The sequence below is a fragment of the Varroa jacobsoni genome, unplaced genomic scaffold (assembly GCF_002532875.2).
Source record: "Varroa jacobsoni isolate VJ856 unplaced genomic scaffold, vjacob_1.0 scaffold_739, whole genome shotgun sequence".
Classification (NCBI taxonomy): Eukaryota; Metazoa; Arthropoda; class Arachnida; order Mesostigmata; family Varroidae; genus Varroa; species Varroa jacobsoni.
In genome coordinates this window covers 143,336-154,831 of record NW_019213641.1, presented here as the reverse complement: position 1 = coordinate 154,831, position 11,496 = coordinate 143,336, and the positions used below count along the sequence as shown (strand labels likewise).

The 11,496-nt window shown below is 44.5% G+C and overlaps 1 long non-coding RNA gene across 2 annotated transcripts in view; it reads left to right on the top strand.

Annotated features, from left to right (window-relative positions):
- The window catches only part of LOC111263166 (uncharacterized), a 74,141-nt gene extending 66,241 nt beyond the window's left edge, over window positions 1-7,900 (top strand). For both annotated transcript variants that reach the window (XR_002682069.2, XR_002682068.2), the window contains exon 6: window positions 6,768-7,900. This is a non-coding gene — a long non-coding RNA (uncharacterized LOC111263166). The remainder of the gene's footprint in view (window positions 1-6,767) is intronic.
- Window positions 7,901-11,496: the final 3,596 nt, after the last annotated feature.

The window sequence follows — 11,496 nt, the reverse complement described above, 5'->3', positions numbered from 1 at the left end:
AGATTGGGCTTTATACTTCGTACTGATTGTTCGATTATTCGGTGGGTTTACGATGCAGTGTCATCCAGACAGTCAGCCAGCCAGTCAGCGAGCGAGGTCCGCAGAACACATCCTTTCCAACGCATCGTTGCTCGGAGCTCTGACCTGCAAAGGGATCTGTTGGTATAGTTACTCGCGTTCGACCAAAACAACATTGCGCACTTGGCACTTCCGGAGAGAAATCGTGCAGACGGCGATATCTTGCCGCATCCGAAGGTATGAGCAATGAGTGTACAGGTAGACATCTCCATAGAAGCAGCCAGCTGTGACCAACAGATTGTGCCAAGTCGAGCTTGTTGTATCCACTCCTTTGAGCTAAGCACGCGGGATGGCATAACGATCCAGAAGCTCCCTTGCTAAGAGAACCGGGAACGGGATGAAGTTAGTGTCGGAATCACACATATCCAACTTTGACAACAATCGAACACGGCGTACATCGAATGCCGGCGACCGGAGATCGGTAGCGGTCTCAGAGGCGGTTCCATAGCCTAGGACCGACCTATGAGCAACCGTTGTTACTGCTCGGGCCGATGGTGAAGACAGTGTTTCGCCTGGCAGCGACGTGAATACGGGGAACCGAACTCACCGTTGAATGCTTCGACAGCGGGTACTCGCTGGAGTCGTCTGCGGCCTCGAAGCGGAACTCAGGGGCTTATGTGCGTCTCTAGTCGAAGTAGTGAGAGCCGATGAGGAAGGGCGGGCTGCACAGTGTTGATGTCACGGGGCTGATTGGTGGCGGGTCATCGCAGACAAACTGACTTCCGCGGGAAGCGACTGATGAGCGAGAGTGCGCGAAAGCAAAGCGTCAGCGGGAAACGATTCATTGAACTGGTTTGAGAAGCAGGCCGTGGATTGACGAATCTAATCGAGTTAATTATAGGATCGTCTGCTATGGATATGTGAAGTAGGTTGGGTTCGGATGAAAGCTAGAATAGAGATTTAAATTTAGTATTGAGAGGACAGGAACGATGACTGCGGAAGACTTTTGGAGAACGAATGCTACCATCTGACAAGGACGAAAGAGTGTACGCAAGAGATGCTGAAATAGCGGTCGAAAATGGCTGGGTACCAATGAGAGTTGTGTAAAACAGCCTCCATCATTCTACGGCAGTGCGGATATTAGCGTGCTTCGTTGAGAGAATGTAATATTGGTATGATAAAATTGCACGTAAATTAGAAAAAAAAACAGGTGAAGATCTACAACCATGTCTATTCACCTACATGGATAAATAGCATCTGCTTATCTCGTTCGTATGTTCTTCTCCAGAAGAATGATTAAGCTTGATATTGGATATTTTAGGTGCCTCGTCTAGTTCGGTTTGAGGCTAGAACTTGCGGGGTTCTCGCACCGGAAGGCAGCTAAAAGCAGGCAGGAACAACGGAAGTGAGTATTTATTTGCTGGCCTATTATTGCAACCGATGGTATGAACTTGCACAGGTTCGAGTGGAAAGCGGATGACTCTCTGCTATTCGTCGGTCTGCACCCATAGAACAACAGCTTCCGGGTTCAGTCTCGAGCTATTGAGGTTCAGCGCGGCGACTTCAGATTCGCCATCTCTGTCACCTGCGTCGTGTCACTTCGTATGTCGTATTCTGTATTCTAGTTCGTAGGTGAAGTCGACCAGAGCATCTAGTCCAGTACAGACACATGTGACCAAAGGTGTAACTTACTCGCGCCGAAATCAGTACACACAGATAAGCACTACTTTACTCAGCCAGCGGATCCAGTCCAGGGCTTGACCTATAAAGAGACACACGGACAACGCCGTAATATGTAGTTCGTGTTTTTTTGGCTAACAATGCTTCGTTAAAAAGCTTGTTGCAATTTCGACAGCTTGTTGCATCTACAATCTATCACGTAAGCTCCTAATTTTCTTACCTTTCGCCTAAAATGCGGATGGAGCAAGGTCTGCTAGAATTTTGTTCGAATAAACGAATGTAGCAACGATTCGTTCAGTTTCCATCATTTTTTGCGTCATGTTTAACAACGTTGTTTGTGTTTCGCATTCGCTATTAAAATTGTTCGGCATTTGTTTTTTGTCACGCAATGAGACATATCTACGTCCGGATCTGGATATAGACTGCAAACCAAACACGTTATATACTGCGCTCTCACAAGAACTAATAGCAGTGACGATCTGTTTCTCTGATTAAAAAAAGTTCACGTTGAAAACAGATCACGCTTCGCCGCGCTGGAAGGGGTCTGGCGGAACCCTTAAAACTGGAAATATTGATTTTGTCCATTAGAATATCTAATATGAAAATTGACTCTTTCTGAAAAATCCCCCTTACCGACAACTCTATCACTATATACCCCCGCCGCCGCCGTCGTAACACAACCTAACATGGCGAATACTCCCAGATGGGTACCCCCGCTAACGTCTTGACCTTGAGGCGGACCCACCTCGGCCAAGATTCACGACGTAACGACTAACGATGGACTGTGTGGCGAATGTACGGAACGCTACGATATATAACTATCTGCTAGTTTCGCTTGTCGATTTCTACCAATACAATGCGCAAAACGTATTAACAATATAATGACAAATATGGTAGGAAGAAAGCGATGTACTCGTAATGCTATGACAATTATGGCCTCATTGATGAAAAACGGCTGCTCGCATCGAAGAGCATCGTGGCTGCCCGTTATATGCCTGCCTCGACATGAGCCAATATTTTCTTATGTCCTATGATGCTAGAGCATAAACGCTCGGTCCAACGTCTTGCGGTGCTTACTAGTAGGAGTTTGGCCGGGCACCGACATGATTCCGCGCTACTGACTTGCTCCAGTCGAGAAGACCATAGAACAAAGACGGTCCGCCGTATTTAGCGAACGCACCTAAAACGATTACGAAATTAGCTCTCGTGTTACTTGAGGCCACAATCCCGTAACGCGATAAAAAAATAAGAGGGCACGAAATACACAGGACGACTTGAGTTCCTTCCAGCGAAGCAGATCGGAGAACAATTTGCTACCGTTTGTCGTACTCCTGGTCGTTCTTCCTGGGTGCATGATCCATTCAGATGATGTACGTTCTTCATGCGAGCGCGTTCATGATGGATGTGCGATGCATGATTGCTACGCGATTGACGATCACTGCGGGCTTCGAGCAGTCGGTAACAATACTATAGCTTACAGCAATCAGAACCCAGAATCTACCCCTAGATCTGACATACACGCTGTGTATTTCGTTCATAATATTTATGAATGATGAAGGTGAGATCTAGTAGTACGGTCAGGCGGGAACAACGAGCCGACAAATCCTACAGAGACGAAGTTGGCACCTGACGTGTCGATCGGTGATTTCCAGTTGAGTGCCCAAGCTAGTTAGAGGCCACGAACTGCAAAAATAAACCCACATTGACCACGACTTAAGACCCACACAGACACGATAAAATATAGTGACTCTGTGTATTACATAGGAATGAGCAAGCAAACGTGAACGTTAGCATGCTCGCTATGTGTGTATCGAATTCACTCAAGTTAAGTCGGCCAAGTTCTTGAAATCGTATTAATAATTACAACCCCTACTAAGGGCCCATTGTTTACAGGACAAACTTCAATAAACGTAACAGCAGATTAAGAATTAGCTTGAGCATGTGCGTTTGCCTGACTGAATCAAGTTCAAGGCTGTATCTAATTAGTGAATATGAATGAATTTAAGTTTGAGTGCCCTAGCCGATACCGGACCTCTCACGTATAGATCGACATTAAAGTACAAAGAATAGCAAAATGACTTAGGAGTCGTAAGGTCCGGCAAAGCTGTGAAAGCGCTCTAATCATATACGGTGCCTCTGAACCTCATCGGCACGGTATTTTCGGGCGGCAACGCAGACGGTACTTAATGGACAGCAAAGGGTGTTGCATAATCCGCCAGTGTCAATGCTATTACCCCGTTACTTCGTCTCCAAAGTATAGGCTCGCATATTCGACCATGCTTCTCTTGCTCAGTCACATAGCGTACAGCTTATATAACGAGTCTATTAACGCGCAACAACGAACTTCCATGAAGTTCGTTTGCATAGGCTCATCGGGAGAATGTCCTCCGAAGTCAACGGAATTTCGCTCGCGGACAACCTTGGCCTGCTGTTGTTTTAAAAGGGGGCCTGGTTGTGTCTGTCGCATGACGCAGACGACTTGATTTAGGCATTCTCGTGTCCCAGGACAACGAACACAGAGAACAACCCATTTCATGGCACATCTGTCACTACGTTAGCTTCTTTCTTCAGTCTTTATTTATAGCCGTTAAAAGGATCGCAACGGCGTATACCATATGAATTGAGATCGGTTCTGTAGGTATCCGCAAGTTCACTGGATCGCTCCTGTGTCGAAAGCTTATTCTAAATGAGTCTGATGGTATTAGGAGACGCCGACGCGTAACTGTTAAAGGTCAAGAGCTTTCAAAACTACCTTTCTGAACGAGCAAGTGGTACATGATGGTATGGTAACATGTCTTTCTGCAGCTCAGCGATCTCCAAACGAGGCACTGGAAGATTCTTCAAGTTAAAAAAATTTGCAAATGCCTAACCACTTCCGCGTTTTCACTGAACGATGTCGACCTCCTTTCTTGTCCAATTCGTAAAGCCACTCGAGGCTCATTAACAACTTCATTACTCGACCGCGGGGTCGCCCTCCACTGGTTGCAGTATCAAACTGACGTCATTAGGGTGAACTCACATAGCTGAAAGCCTGCTCTAAGATTTACGCCAGAAGAAATTGAGTCAACTTGTAGTTGACCGATGATTGCATGAACTTTTTGCACAGTTCACGATTTTCTATTCTATGTCCATGCGTGAAACGCCTAGATCCATTCTATTGTTAACTCAAGTTGTTGTTTTTAGGTACTCGTTGTGCACCCGCGGTGAATAGGCTCGCTAGTGAACTAGTAACAAATCTATAAAGGCTTACTCAGAAAAGGGTCCTGAACTCACAGAATTGTTGCGTAGGAGTATTCGTAGCGCAGGTTCATTGAGCGAAAGAAACAAACTAGAATAGAGTGAGTGGCTGCCAATGCGAACGCTTTTAGTTCAGGCGACCTATCCATCGCCTAGCGTCACATAGGCACACAAACTCTACATCGAAGCAACGAGCGAACTGACACGGAACGCGTCTGAGGTACCAGCAGCGAAGGTGGTAGCCGCGACTCGCAGGCCAAGTTTGTTCCGGTTGTATTTTTAGAGCCTTTAATGCGCGACGACGACAGCGACGTCTTATTGCAGGGTCGTCTACTCCCTCTGCAGACTGCATACATCCACCCCCTCAACGACGTACCCCATTGTCACACTGTATTGTCATTACGGATTTTTAGGCATTAACAGCGGACCGATGTCGATGAACCTGATTATCCGAGTGTCCGGATGTGGGGAAGCAGGCGGAGGGAGTTTAGATTGTGGCCCAGAGAACCTGGAGGAGCGATATCAGCAACTAGTGCCACTGGGCCCCATTGGGCTTAACAAAGAATAGCTTCGTTGGCTTGGACCCTGTATCCGGTAGTCCTCTCCTCTTTTGCACCGATGGTGTTCGCATTTTCTACCGCATACGCAGTGCAGTAAAAGTAATGAAATGTTCATGTAAGCGAAATACCCGAGGAAGAACGAAACAAATGACGTTTCGAAGATGACCTCTCTTTCGTGCGCGCCTTGCACGCAATTAGTAGCGTATTCAGCTAGTAAGGCACTGTAAATTTTGTGATAAAGAAAAGCAAGCGATTGGCAGATTTTACTCAGTTGCAACTTAAAGAAGTTACAATTGAACTTGTTGATACGCATGAGCACTGTGCTATGAATATTAAACTTGAATCAAACACTTTTGAGACGCGTCGATTTGAAATACCTGTCAGAATTGCCGTATGGTCTGCCTACAAGTTCATCGAGTATTACTCTTCATTCCAAGGAAACATGGACACGTTGTGAGCAGTGAGAAACACGACAAAAAAATAACCTATGATACACTTACACGCACATATATAAATGATAAAGAAAACCAATGCTACATATACGTAGTATAGTATGTAGTACCGATTTCAGGGATACACCTGCAATGTAGATATGCGAAGTGACGAGCTTGCGTGTTGCGCCTACGGATCGACAAATATATTGTTTCAGCCGCTATGTGTTGCATGATCGGCCCTCCGATCGCACGTTCCGACGTTTGCTCACCTCGAACTTCTCTATGTAGTCGTCCGGGTCTTCTTTTTACGTGACGGGTCAAGTCGTTTCATTAAATAATTAGCTCCGATAAACAGCTGTATTGGATCTTTTTTCATAGCGGCTGTCTGTTACTGTGCAAACAGTAGACTACGGTCGAGGCATTGGATTGCGGCAATGTAAACTTGTTTTTTTTACTTTGTTGTAGTTATTGAATTGCATACACTTTCAGCACTTCGAGCAGCTGGGTACATTATATTCATAAGGTATAAATCTGCTTTGTGTCAAAGCATTGAGAACGCTAGCGAAGTATGAGACGATTGTTTTTACGAATGGTTTAAAATGGACGCCATGTTTAAGGTCCCGTTCGAATGAACCAAGTCCTACAGGAAGCCTTGCCAATCATCGAAATTGTCAGTCGTATAAAATAAGAACTGAAATAAAGATTTTTCATATTTATATACCCAGCACTCGAAAGAACATTGTTACAATTTAAACTAGACATGGCGATATTCTACCTGGAACAATATTTGCCGCCTAGTAAACTTAATCTTCGGGCGTTTCTGTGACCATCTTTTCAGGGGGCTCTCGAGGTCAGAGTGTACATCGTCACTTTTCCGATGGATACACTAAGAAAGCCGTCAAGAGCATGAACCTCACACGGAACAACGGCCATATCACTGCTCATCTAAAAGCTTCAATAGAATCTTAGTAATAATACTAGCGTACGCGGTATACGGACGATGAGCAACACTTGTAAAAAAAAGATCATAAAAAGCCAACCTGATCCATTGGATACGATGATAAGCCAAATGTGAAACTAACCGACATAAACGTTTATTTGTTCATATATTGTAAAAACATCAAAAGGACTAATGCCATCAACAGCTCCAACTGAACTAATAAACGAAAATAGCCTCCTTAATTTTTTTTTAACAAAAATATAGGACGATAAGTCTCAACCAATATAGCAGAGCATGATTGGTCGATGAACTCACATATTAAGTACTGTATTTTGGAGGAGTAATGTTCTCTGCAATACGGCAAAACACATTGAGTTAGTACGGCAAACGACTCACAAACGCAGTGCCATAAAGTGATCGAGCGCGTCCGGGTGTCTCATACACGTAGGTGAACTTTCTGAAAAAGAAAAATTTATTTCTTACTTGAAAACTGCAGAGAGTAGGCGTACTCTGAACTGCTGTCCGTCAGATCTTCGTTGGGCTTATTGGTGCGGTCTACGGGACGCTGCTTGAAAATAAACGAGGTTCCATACTTAAGGTGGGTTGAAAAAGCGATGTGCCTGTAAGCCAAGTTTACCATCAAAGTGAGTACTACGGGATTATGATTGGTTAAAGTGGCTACAGCAACGGCGGCACTCATCGCTCTTTGATGAGCAAAAGCGAATACTTTCTAGAATAATGAAGAGACCAGATCTTCGGGTTGATCAGAGGCTAAAATGGTTTCGATTGAAATACTTTTGTAGCTTATTGTGAGTGGCATCCAAGCAACAACCCCCTATTCAATATTTGCTGCCCCCTATTCAATATCCCGCTGCTAATCGTAGGAATAAGAGTTAGAAATAAATCGAACGGTTGCGAACGTCCTCGACCTCAATTCTATTGCATCAGAAGAGGAGGGGATTTCATATTCAAGCTTGTGTCGGTCGTTTTCTTTTGGAAACAGCCTTTTTTCCTGATCTCATCGGTTTATGGCAAATGGACGATGGATTTGAGTTTTGGGTAGGGACTTGAGCTGTTTATCGGTAAGTAATAAAAAGAGAACTTATGATTTTACTTTATGATATATCTATGTTTTCACGACGATTGGACTTTATTAGTTGCGGCTAGATTCAACATATCTTCGGTGTATTCGAATGCTATAAGAGGCTCATGTGAAACCTATGAAGTGAATGAGCTTCAACAACGGTACCCAGTACATCTAGTAGGTAAACTATAAATGTAAGTACTTTATCACTTCAACTTGTCATTGTGAGGATATTTTTCCTAGATTTTTCTAGGCATTTGGAGTTTAATCGCAGGCGTATTAAAACATGACGTAACGAAAAATATATATCCATGCATTATGACCATATATTATGTGTTTACCAGACTTCGACTGTACCGCTAAATGTGCGTACTATAAATCTGAAGATGAATAACTTTATCTAATTCTAGATGGCACCATGGGCACCAAATTCCTACAATAACAGGATCGTAATGTTTTCGCTTGAGAAGATGGACACCTTTTTCAGCGTCCTATCCAGGCACATTGTCTGCCAGATGAGCTGTTCCCAGTTACAAAAAAAAAAAATAGCATTTATTTAAATAACAAGACATAGTAGTTTTCCATATCGAAGACTATACTATATCCATAGCCAACCTGCCCTATAAGAAATTCCTCTCCATTTATCTGACGAGCGTAGATCATACTAGCAACAATTCGTTCATGACAAAGCTACAAAAAACCGGGAAGCGAATGGTGACAGCAAGAAGCACCTGTATAGCACAAACCCAATTCGAACTGCTGGTGCTGCTGCCACTGTCACGGCAATCGTGCCCCCAGCAACACTGTTCCCGGCCTTTTTTGTTAATACTTGCCAGGGAAGTACCACTATTTTACCATCTACATTGCTATATCTACGCGGCGTCACAGCCTATACTGATCTTCGTATATCTTACACGCTGTAACTGTCTTCGCGAGCCCTGTCGAGCATCTGCTTACGACAAGATACGCCACAAGATCGCCAGACTACAAAAACCAGTGCAGATTTCCTGGCCGTCTGCCAGACAGACATTGAGTCCTACTCAGACAGCGTCCATATAGACTCTTTTTTGTGGGATATCGTTGCGGCACATCTTCCTAGCGATCAGCAAAGCACCGGGAAGCATAGGGAAGAGGCAGTTTTGAACCTCGATTCCGCTTTTCGGAGTCTCGAATCTTTGGGGTTCTTGACTAAGAGCTACTAGATTTAAAACGCTACGAAGCGTGCCCCAATTGAATAAACCGCGCGTTACTCGCTCTGTGGAATGACCACGTGGGAACCTGCGGCAGCTTCGGGGTATGCCAGCGCTGGCATCGGGTGGGACGCCGCTTCCTTCTCGCTTACTCTTACCTTCAATGTTCTTTTTTTTTCTCATAAAGACGATAGAAAGCTCTTGGACATTCTGACAACTGGAGGGAGAGTGTAGGTCATGCGGCCTATCCTCGGTGGTGACGTTGATCGGACTTACGGCGATAGCGGTTGCGACAGTTACCGTCATTCAACTTTCTACGAATTTTTATAAACACCCCCTTCTCTTCCCCATTACGACGACGATCAGTGGTTGAATATAATAGAAAGTAGAAAGTGGCTTAATGTTCTTTGCATTGACAAAACCGTGAGTCTGTCATTGTTCGGATATAGAGTTGTTGTTTGTTCAGAAGAGTGGAAGTAGGAGGTAATCATTATCGTTACTGTTGCATAAGGAAACTTGTAGCAAAGAGCACATGTAATAGCATATCTGCTTAGCTTCAAATAGGTACCAGGTTTTCATTGCTAAAACTATCGTTATGTTACTATTGAATACGAGTACTCGAGGCATTTATTACTATATCTTGATGCTGTTCCAACTAATTCTGGACAAGCACTAATCTGAGGCTGGCGGATCTTATCCTAATCTTAACTTATCCTAAATATCCCCTTGAAAGCTATCTGCCTTAAGCCTATACTAGCCTCACTGCTTCGAGTTCATCACCTTAAATACTATCCGCATTCAAATATTACATGTAACAGTACATCGAAGCACAACAGCAATAACGGCGCCACTAGCCCCTGCCCGATAGCACGCTATTGGACTATCAGCACGCGCCGATCAATGGAATACCATTTGGACTAGCGCGCACAAAAAGGCAGTGCCAGATTTTTACGAAGTAGTCCAGTGTCGACTATAGCAGAAGCTTCTTTTCATTGTGAATGTCAGCGTCTATGCCTATTTGTGCCTGCTGCTCTGTCTATGTCTCAAAGGAAGCAACTGAACCCTGGCTATTGAGAGCAAGTCGCTCTCTACCAGCTTTGCCAGCTGTTTCCGCGAATGGTCGCTCCGAGTCACAGTGAGTACGGCGCTCGTCGTGCTCGCTGCTTGGGTACAGGCAGGTCCAGGCAGTGAGAAATTGGTTGTCTTACGGGTGCAGCGATCCCGCAGTCTTAAGCCACCTCAAAAGAAGCGCCGTGGCGAAAAGGTTCAATCGAGAACACCAGTTTGATCTGAGGCCTACTCTAATAGAGGCTACACGTTCGTTTATACAAATGACGCGGCCTGTTCGCAGGCGCTCGCCAGGCGCGTGGCTAAGCCTAACGCTTGTCTTGTTCATCTCCTTTTCGTCCTAGTCGAGTAGGTTTCTAAAATAACACTCAAGTGACTATGGCTCATCCGTTCTCCACAGCGACTCCGCGGAAGAAACTCTATGGCTACGATAGTGAGAGATATTGGGAGAAAACAGTAGTTCTTGTAAAGAGGTTCAGACCGGCTTTGGCTCCTGAACGGGGTAAAGAAAGCAGCGTCCGCCTTGCCTATAGGCAGACCTTAGAACTGATAACAAACTGAATGATATATCATCGTTGACTAGCATTTAATCGGCTATAGGCAGGTTACCTATCGTTTTTCCTTCGTGCCATATAATTCAAACACTAACGATTAGTCCAGGGGTAAGTTGCGCATATACTGGAAGAGTATCCAGCGGTTAGAACGATTCGCAAAACCGAGTGCGGAAGAACTCATACAAATCATTCTGCCACAATCCGAACCTCCAGCCAGCCCAGTTTATGTCGCGTGTTGCCACTGCTACTATTCGAGTTCAATAATAACTTCCTACCTCTACGTCCTCGGCAAGCGGACATGGGCGGCGATAGGCAAGAGATATCCCGCTCATTGTCCAGATACTACGTCTGCAAGCTCTCGTGACGACGATTCGAGGACTGCAACCTGCTACAGGTAGAAGCCCACCTTCGTCGAATGGCAAAAGGCAAAGTCTTTCAATATGCATATGATACGTTTTTGTTGCCTAATTAGAAGATATGACAATTATTATACGAAGTTAAGTTGACGCAAGACGACGAATTTTGTAATTGAGCGCCTAAGTAGTGGCTTAGCCACCAAGGTTCTATCATAGACTGAATGGTTATAGTTCCTATAAGTCGTGTTTCAAATAAATATTATATAATAGACTAACGAAAAACGAAAAAATCTAGAGAAACGTGTTAGTATCAACAGAAAGTCACGATGACGATTGAATAATGTAAGACCTTTTCGTGAACGTGAAAAAAGCTCA